Raw genomic sequence first — 10,409 nt, 5'->3', positions numbered from 1 at the left:
ATGTCTCAGTAGTCCCAATCTGGCACTGAAGGTCTGATGAATTCCAAAATATCAGCTAGTCTTCGGTCTACAGCAGCAAGATGAACTCACTAGCGAGAGAGAGAAGGCAAGCGGCAAAAAGCAAAGCCATGGCCTTTTATATGGGCTGCCATCAGAAGGTAACGCCCACATTTAGGGTATGTCTTCTGGCTTTAGATGATCCAATCAAGAAGACCTCTTTCATTTCAGTTAATCCCAGATCCAGTCAAGTTGACAACCAGGATTAGCCATCACAGTTTCTTTTTCTTTTTCTTTCTTTCTTTTTCTTTCTTTCTTTCTCTCTCTCTCTCTCTCTCTCTCTCTTTCTTTCTTGGAAACAAGGTCTCCGTATAGCCAGGGCTGTCCTGGAACTTGCTATGTAGATCAGGCTGGCCAGATCAATCTCACAGACAACTGCCTGCCTCTGCCTCTGAAGTGCTGGGATTAAAGACGTTAGCCACCACACCCTGTAGCTTGGGCTGGCCTTGAAAGAGATCTTCTGCTTCAGCCTTCTGACTGCTGCGATTATAGGTGTATGCTACCATGCTCCATGCTCAGCTGAAAATTCATCTTTTCAGGCTACGTGTGTTCTGTTGGAGTAAGAGGCACAATCACAGGCTTCTCTCCCTATCAGAGGGTTAGATCCAATGGGAGTTGAAAACATTGTTGAGAGTGCATTGACTCCACCCACCTGCCAACATCATGGCTTAGCAACACAGGATGCCACAGTTGTTCCTCTTTGATAATGTGGCTGATGGAGTCTGCTAGGCGCTGCTGCTGCTGTGTAGCACTGAGAGGATTGTGCGGCATGTTGGTAATCCCAGAAGGATCCATGATGGTTAATTTTGATCATCAACTTTATGGGATTTAGAGTCACCATGGAAACAAACCTCTGGGCATATCTGTGTTTCTGAGGTGGGTGGCGTGGGGGGACTGGAGATTAGGGTCTGCTGTTCATTCCCCCAGTTCTATGCTGGGTTTTTATCTGCTTGAATTTGCATGGGACTTGTGTATGCTGACGCCATTGCTGTAGATTCACATGAGCAGGTATTTAAATGGGAAAGGGGAGGGAGAATTACACAAGGAATCTGGGGGATAAAGGGAAAGAAGGAGCTCAAGAGAGGTGGGACCATAGGAGAATGGTATTATCAAGGGACAAATGGGGGAAATGAGGACATTTTAAATGAGGAAACCATGGAGGAAGGGTTAAACAGGGAGAGAAAAGAGAGATAAGTAATTCCTAGTTTTAAAAAACAAGAGAGAATCATATTAGTCCAACAACTTAAGGACAAATTACGCATACAATATCTCTACATGAATCCAAGTGTATAGCTAAAGGCTACATAACAGGAAACAGTGCCAGGGAGGAGAAACCTTCCTTTGAGTTGTTGGCTAGGGTAGTCCAAGAGACCCCCCCGAATTACAAAGGCTATTGCCACAGTCCTTTGTTGCCTCATAGAACTTGAAGGTAACACCCTACTGCTGAAGACAGAACATACTTTGGACACAGGATTTGAAGCAGTGCACCTGGAACTGACCTGGAAGCCACTTCCCCTGAAGGCCAGTTCTCATAGCTTTGGAGAGCACTATGAAAGTGCCAAGGGAAAACATCAATCGGTAGTCCAACGGCAGTTTCAGGACCAATAACCATCTCAATGACCAGCACAGTATAGGATATTGGTGCAATAGTGGCACTTTTATCTTGGGGGCAATCAATAGCTACATAATTGGACTAAAAGCCCACTCAATGGGAGGAGACTCAAGGGTGGTCTGTAAATATAACCAAATACACATGGCTGGAGAGGTCATAGATCTTAGAGGAAAAAAACCCCAAGACTGTCTCATCCCTAGACTAATGTAATTTCTTACTATGTGCAAAATACGTATCCTTATATTTACAGACAAATATCCCAGTCACCGCTCATCAAAGAAGCTTCTTTTGCATGAGGAGATTATTACCAAGTATCACAGCTGGTCATACACAGACATTGTCTATGAATTGCCCAGGCCTAAGTGACACATCTACAATGCAACCTCTATACCTAAGGCACACAGAACATAGAACAGGGGTATAGAGGACACTAATGAATCTCTCAGTTCTCATTAATGAAGCTTCTCATGCAGCAGAGAACCAGGAACACAAAAGGTCACAAATGACCAAAGTGTAGAGAGCCTGCAGGATGCTGGTTCTTAGACAGGACCCCTGTGTTAAATTTCACCCACCCAGGGCTCAGGGACCATTGCAGAAGAGAGGCTGAAAAGATTGTAAGAGCCAGGGAGGAGGTGCACAACTATATGGAAATAGAGTTTACACCTGGGACCCTGCTCAAACAAACTTAAAAAAAAAAAACCCCAGCACACATATGTTTCAATGCATGCTATGTGTGGCATATTAAGGGATATAAAAGTTCTCAGATGAAAATATAATGTATTCTTGGGCAAGTAAGTCGTTTTTGGTTTTGGTTTTGACTTTTTGATATAGGGTCTCCCTGTACCCTGGAACTTGCTATACAGACCAGGCTGGTTTCAATCTCACAGAGAGCTGCCTTCCTCTGCTTCCCACATGCTGGCATTAAAGTCATGAGCCACCATGCTGGGCTTAAGTCACACTTTTATTTATCATGAAATATAAGTTGTAGTACTGAAAGCCATATTTTGACACAGCGCTCAGAATTTTAAATCTATAACACACAAAATAGTCCATATTCTAAATGCAATATATTCAAATCTTAATGAAAATTTATTGCTGCACTGGGCATGGTGGTAACTACCTGTAGTGCCAGTACTCAAGAGGCTAAGGCAAGATCAAGGCCAGCTTGGTTATGTAGTGCAATCCTTTCACATATTTTCAAAAAGAAAATTCTGAGGTAGAAATCACATTTATTTATTATTTTCTTGCTTGTTTATGTGTGTATGGCACAGCACATGTGGAGGTCAGAGGACAACTTTCTTTTTTCAGACTTTCAATTTTTATTTTTAAATAATTTATTGAGACTTTCATACATGTATATAAGGTGTTTTGATCAAATCCATGCCCACTCCCTCCCCTCCAACTCCTCTTATATCTCCCCATAACTATTTTCTGACAACTTCATGTACTCTTTCTCCTTTTGGCTACTCTAACATTCCCCCTTCTGAAGAGGTAACCCTAAAACTTTTAAGGATTAGGTAAGAGCTCCCAAATACTTTTGATATTTTTGGCCTTTGGACTGGAATATGTTGCTAAGAGGCCCAAAGACATTTTGACTTTTAGCCAAGAAACTGGCTATTTTTCTTTGGGGTCTTTCTTATCACACCATCCTCTGAAGGGGTTACCCAAATTGTCAACAGGGAATAGGAACGGAGACCTCTCTGGCTTCTTCCATGCTGAACAGGGATGCAGGGTGATACAACTGGAGTACCCCTTCAGTTGGTCTATCTAAAAGACTCCCAAATCTCTAGTGGCAAAAGCAAGTCCTTGAATTATGAATAATGGGGTATCCCTTCAGTGGGTCTATCTAAAAGACTCCCAAATTGCATAACTTGTCTATAGGGGGAAAAGAAAGTTCTTGACTGGTGAATAGGAAATGTGAAGGAGAAGTAAAGGCAAGAGTAATTAGCATTACAAGTTCTAGACAGGAAACTAGAAAAAAGTCAGAACAGGGAAAATTTCAAATGTTCATATGAGAGTCCATTGGAATTTCTTGACAAGGGCTTCCAAAAGCATCCCTCTATTGGGTTCCTCCTCAATTTTCTTTTGTCTTCCAAGGCTGGACTCAAGAGTGATGGATTCAGGATTTTCTTTCAGGCATTTTGATAGCTGTTGGAGTGGTTAGAATCAGGGTCAGTTCCCTCTCCAAAGGCTTCTATATAGGGGAAGAAAACAAATTTATCCATCATTTTAGAACAATAGCAGGTTGTCTCCCTTAGCTACAGGTGGGTGCTACAGTATTGCAGACCAAGATTTGAAGTCTTAAATCTGAGCAACACTTTGTGATTAGGAACAAAATCATTAATGAGAAATAATTTTCTAAGTAATTTTTTTATATGGACTTAGGCCTAATGTCTGGGAAGTGTAATCCTTGAATTCTTAAAGAAATATACTGATAACTTTACTCTTTGGTTATACTTTCCTTTTGGGTGTTTAAGACCATACAGTTGGCCCAAATCAATTTATTTTTACACTTAAGGTTGCTTGAGGATCTGTTCCTCCGGGGTCACATGGGCTTGGGAGCAGCCCCTGGCTCCTTTCTTTTACCAGTTCCATCTATGTAAAATAAGTCAAAGGTCCTCCTCAACCATGGCTGGCTTCTCTTAGAAGCATGGAGGAAATGTTTCCCATCAGAGGACAACTTAATATGGTTCTCTCCTTCTACCAGGTGAGTCCTGGGGACTGAACTCAGGTCATCAGGCTTAACAGCAAGTGCCTTTACCTGCTGAGCGGTCTCACCAGCCCAAGGCAGTGTTTAAAAATGCTTCGCTATTTTGAGGCTTTAATTGTTCTGAATTGAAAGAAAATATCACTTAGGAAAACTGAAAGAAAATTGAAGGCTGCTTTGGAAACTGATTTTATTTTTACATCAGTGAGGATTCTTTTTTCATGTTCGTCCTCAGAAGTCTGCAAACATCAGGATCACCCAGTTAGAGAATGCAATCTGTACGGCCTTTCCCCAAGGCTTTCTAAAGAGAACTCTATCAGGTTCACCAGGCTCATGCCTGGACCACGCTTTGAGAGATGCTGCTTTCTAGATTTAAACAGTTTCCTCCAAGCATGCTCCATTTTGTTGACACTTTTGGAAATCTTCCTGGCTTTAAAAATTGTCTTCAAAAGCAGTTCTGTTAGGCTAGAGAGATGGCTCAGCAATTAAGAGCACTGGCTGCTCTTGCAAAGGACCCGGGTTCAATTCCCAGCACCCACATGGTCGCTAACAGGGAATTCAATGCTTTCTTCTAACTTGCTCTGGCACTGCACAACACAGGTGTACTTATACAAATGCAGGCAATACACTCATGCACTAAAATAAAAATAATAGAGTACACTTGCACACATGCATGCAATACACTCATATATTGCAATAAAAATAATAATTATTTTTTAAAAAGCAGTTCTATCTATAGTTAGTATTTAAGTCATGGAATTCCTCTTAATAATCTTAGTAGCTACCCTCTTTTAATTCTGAAATAATGATGTAACCCTGCTTGCTGTTGTCCACCAACTCTGTCCAGTATAACCATGGAAACAACATATTTGGGTACACGACTAATGTTAGATGAGTGACTGTTTTATATGTCATAACATTTGGTCCTGTTATGTTTCCCAATGTGGTATCTAATGATGGCAGTGTCTGTTTTTCCCAACTATTTGCTTCCCCGTGTGCTTAGTGGTGTCAGTGCCTGGCTGGTGAAACTTGCTTTGGTTGGCTAACACAGAAACATTTACTAGATTCATCATGAGTAACTAATAAATTAATGGAGGTGAGAGGAGTAGTTAATTAGCTCTAATCTTGGCAGGAAGGATCATTAGTGTTTAATGAGAATGCATAATTTCATAAGACATGGAAATATATTGCCCCGAGCCAAATAGTTTCTAACCATAGTACTGCAAATTACTATTTGAAATTAATGGGTGACATTTTCACATATTGTTAGATGATCTATAATATTTTTTATGTTATACCTCTAGGTCTGATAGCATGCATACAAGGGTCATGTAATTTCATTGTAAATTATTATAGTTAATCAGACCTGAGATGCTGTCTTACTTTAAATTGCTGTCCCTCCTTCCTGAGTAGCTTCAGCTTCTGTCTAAATATTGCTTCCTTAGAGGAGTTTTCTCAGATCTAGAGATCCATCCATCCATTTATCCATCCATTCTCTCCTCCCCTCCCCCAACTCAGAGATAATGATTGAAACCAGACCCTCACATGTGGCTAGGCAAGCACTCTACCACTGAGTTACATCCCCAACCCCAGACCCTCAGTCTATCTCATGGTGTCTAGCTCTTTCCCCTTCCAAACATTTCTTCGATTCATGAACATATATTTACTTGCATGTGTTACATGGTTCATGCTTCTCTGTTACTCAGTGTCATGAAGGATGGAGAACAATAGGGAAAGATTTAATATATAAAGACCCTGAGTGTGAAGGACAGCAGACATCCCAAAGTTTCGTTTTTCTGCTAGCTATAAATCTGTCAAAGATTACTTGGAGGCATCAGGTTAAATCAACTTGAAAATGTTAAGGGCTTACATTGAAAGCCTTTAAAGTCAGGCTGCATTGGCTTAATATTACCTCAGACTTTGACCTGAGAAAATACTTACATAAAAGCACCGGTTAGCATAGTTTACGTTCGGCCCTCGTCTTGAATAAAGACCAGTTATGACTGTTTTCTCCCTTAGCTATCTATCATCCTTACGAGCAGAGTGAATGTTTCACAAAATTGCTTCATGTTCAGGAGGAATAACCTCTACAAAATGCTTAGGTTCAATCCATAATGAAGCGGAAGCGTTGTTGCTTATCTTTTAAAAATGACTTTATACAGGGTGGGACTACATTATGCAACAAGGACATCGGCACCTAGTCCGACACACAGCACCCCCTCCAGGCTGACTGTCACCCTCTGAGGTAGAGGCCTTGTCCCAGTTCCCCATTTGCTCTGTCACTGAGTCCTCACTGCAGTCTGTCTTCCTGAAACACAGCTGCAAGCCCTCCTCCGTGCTTCCTTCTTGCCCCTGAGCCTTTGGAAGGTTGGTTTCAGAACCAAGTCGAAACTCCTCAACTGACATCTCCAATCTTAAAATCCTTGACTTTGAGTGAATCTGCCAACAAGCCGCTGCTCCTCTCCACCCACCAGCATCTTCCCCACCACAAGGTATTGCTTCCTCTCTGGGGTAGAGCCCTCTCTTATTTTTATATCCAGATCCTACTGCCCTTTGGTTACTCGTCCTCCATAGAGGCTTCCAGGGCACAGGGGCCCCAACTGGAACCGCGTTCTGTGGCTTGCTCATATGGCATGGTTTCTGATCTACCCTTAAGCATACCCAGCACTATTTCTAGTTTTTCTTGATTTGAGAAAAAACGGTCATTGAAAGTTTGATTTCTGTTTCATTTTTGTATCTCCCCAAACACTTAGTATAGTTTTAATATTGCAGATGCTACAATGCCAAAGAAATGAACTGCGAGGTTAGCATTATAATTTAGTAATGAAGCACAATGAATTTCAGTGTTTCTACTTGGTTTCTTACATATTTGTATTATTGAACGTGGCTACCTTTAGAGTTATGAACATGAGTAAATATATTTGTTTTTGTTATCTCCCCAAATTCTGTTTGCTAAAATGAACTAAGGGAACTTATTTCGTTGTGATTTATTTTAGAGATGAATAAAATGTCTTGTGAATTAAAAGCTAATGTAAGCATGGATGTTTATTTATAGCCATCATCCAAGATGATATTTAAAATAATTTTATATAAAATTCTATGTAAGTTTGAAGTGAAAAGGAATTTATCTTAGCAGTACAAGTACAATATATGTATATATTTTTTAATATTTTATTTATTATTTTTATTTTATGTGTATGCATGTATTGTCTGCATGTAAGTAAGTGTGCCAATGTCATGCAATGCCCACGGAGAACAAAAGAGGCTGTTGGATCCCCTAGAACTGGAGTTATGGACAATTGTTAGCTGTCATGTGGGTGCTGGGATTTGAACCCGGGTCTTCTGCAAGAACAGTGTTCTTAACCGCTAAGCCATCTCTCCAGCCCCCAATATACTCATATTATAGAACAAGTAAAATATACTCATGCACATAAATAAAGTAGTTCAAGCAGGGCATGGTGGTGCATGTCTTTAATCCCATCACTTGGGAGGCAGAGACAGGTGGATCTCTGAGTTCAAGGCCAGCCTGGTCAATGCAGAGAGTTCCAAGCCAGCCCAGCTACAGAAGACCTTGTCTCAAAAATCAAAACACAACAAAACAAACCTTGGAGTTCTTTTGAATCTAATCTAGCAAATGCCAGAAAGCCAAATGAGTTAAATCCTTAAAACTCAATGAATCACATAAAAATCATCAGCTAACATAACAGAACCTTTCTTATCTATCTTATAAAGGCACAGAAACAGTGAGTGGCTTAGCCACTAAAGATTAAGATGACATTTAGGTCTAAACTTTACCCTTATGGAAAGCATATGACATAAATTAATTTCTTCACATCTTATATTGTGCTATACCACTAAAAGCTGGGCCGGCATGGCAGTCACTTGTAATCTTAACTCCAGAGGCAGAGACAGGAATCCAGAGCAGCCTGGCTAGCTAGACTAGCCAGAATCTGTGATTCTGGGTTCAGAGAGGTATTCTGCCTCAATAAATAAGGAGAGAGGTCAAAGAAGACACCTGAAGTTAACTTCCGGCTCTACGTCACACTTACACACACAATATGTACCTACATAAATGTGCCTCCACACATGTGAACACACATACATACACACCAAAGAAACAGAAACAGGCTCTGTTTTAGTTTTTGTCTATTGGTAAATATTTTAAGTTCACTACATTACATCAATTCAGCATATTATTGACTTTAATTATTGCATGTAATATGTGTATAACATGTGGAGGTCAGAGTCAACTTTGTAGAGTCAGTTCCCTCCTCCTACATTTATGTGGACTCCAGGTTTATGCAAAAGTGCCTTTATCTGCTGAACCATCTCCCAGGTCCTTAACTAACTTATTTTTAGTGTTTTATATATATAGAAAATCTGATAGATTTTCCTTTAAAAAATATAGTGTCCTATATGGCAGCTACAAACTGTCCTTAACTCCAGTTCTAGGGGAATCTGAAGCCCTCTTCTGACCTCCACTGCATTGCATGACACAGGTGCACTCACATACATGCAGGCAATACACTCATACACAAAATAAAAATAATAAAATATTTTTAAAAATATATATTGTCCCACATCTATTTCCAAGTCCCTTTCCTCGTGTAACTTAGCTTGGCTCCTTTTATTGGTCAAGCTCGCATACACAAAAATTCTTAAGCTTGGGGCTGGAGAGATGGCTCAGTGGGTTATGAGCACTGGCTGACCCGGGTTTGAATCCCAGCACCCACATGGCAGCTAACAACCATCCATAACTCTAGTTCCACGGAATCCAGCACCCTCTTCGGATCTCCATGGGCATTACACAGCATGGGTGTAATGTACATGTAGCAATGTAAGCAATGTACTTACATGTAGATACATGTAAGCAATATACTCATACACATAAATAAAAATAATGAAGTTCTACTTTGCATTACTTAGGGAATCACAATGCAGTTGGATATTTAATCATCAGGAGAAAAATTTAAACATGGTCTTGTTTTTCTCTTTCCATTTTGTGTTTGTGTGTGTGTTTGTGTGTGTGTATGTGTGTGTGTGTGGTGTGGGCACATGTGTGTATACATGTGGTGGCCTGAAGTTGATGCTGGAAATCATCCTTGATCACTCTTCCACTTTATTCACTGAGCCAGGGTCTCTCAATCAAACTCCGAGCTCATCAATAAGGATAGTCTAGCTAGAGACTGGCCTTTACGTGGGTTTCTGAGGGTCTGAACTGTGGCCCTGGAGGCTGCCCAGCAAACACTTTAGAAGTGGAGTCATCTTCCCAGCTGCTTGGTCCTCTTCATCTCACACTTGGTTTTTACTTCCATTTCCAGCCAACCCCCACAGGCATCAGTTAAAGAAGAGCTGGTGGAAAATGCCCGATGCTTGTTTTTCCTAGTGTGTGTCAGCCGCACATATTCACATGATAGGGTGTTTCAAGGTCTTCCTGTCTGAGATTATTAAAAAAAGAAGAGGTGCCCTCACCTTTGGAGGTTCCACACACTGCACAGGATTCAACCTCTTCATCACACGGCTCACTAGGACTACACCGTGTCAACTGTTGATGCCACAGCTCTTTGTTCAGTCCCTGTAAACACTCAGTCAACAATAAAAGGATCATCTCACTGATATTTGCTTTGGGCTTCTTTATTTTATCCCACCCACCTACTGTATTTAAGAATGGCTATTATTTTTTTCAAGAGGTGGTTGGTTTTATTTCAAACTCTAATCTATTAATGTATTATCTGGCCCTAGCAATGTGCCTCCTGATCATAGAAGGCTAAAAATATCTCCTGTGCCATCACAGAGGAGGGCCGGTGGGCCAGGAACATGAGGGCCCACCACAGTGTTTGTACTTTACAGGAGGTACATATAACTCTAGGGTTGGGTAGGACATCTTCATTCTAACCCCGTTTCCAACTACTGCTTGTGTATTTATTACGTTTTTATTAATAGAAAAAGCCCTCAAATCCACTATGCAAAACAAAATTAAGACCTCAACAATCTAAACCCTAACCGTATGGCTGCTTCCCCTCACCTTCCTGA

Source organism: Nannospalax galili, unplaced genomic scaffold, assembly GCF_000622305.1.
Source record: "Nannospalax galili isolate Female #2095 unplaced genomic scaffold, S.galili_v1.0 scaffold14, whole genome shotgun sequence".
Lineage (NCBI taxonomy): Eukaryota > Metazoa > Chordata > Mammalia > Rodentia > Spalacidae > Nannospalax > Nannospalax galili.
The sequence above is the reverse complement of the archived record's forward strand: the minus strand, read 5'-3'. Positions refer to the sequence as shown.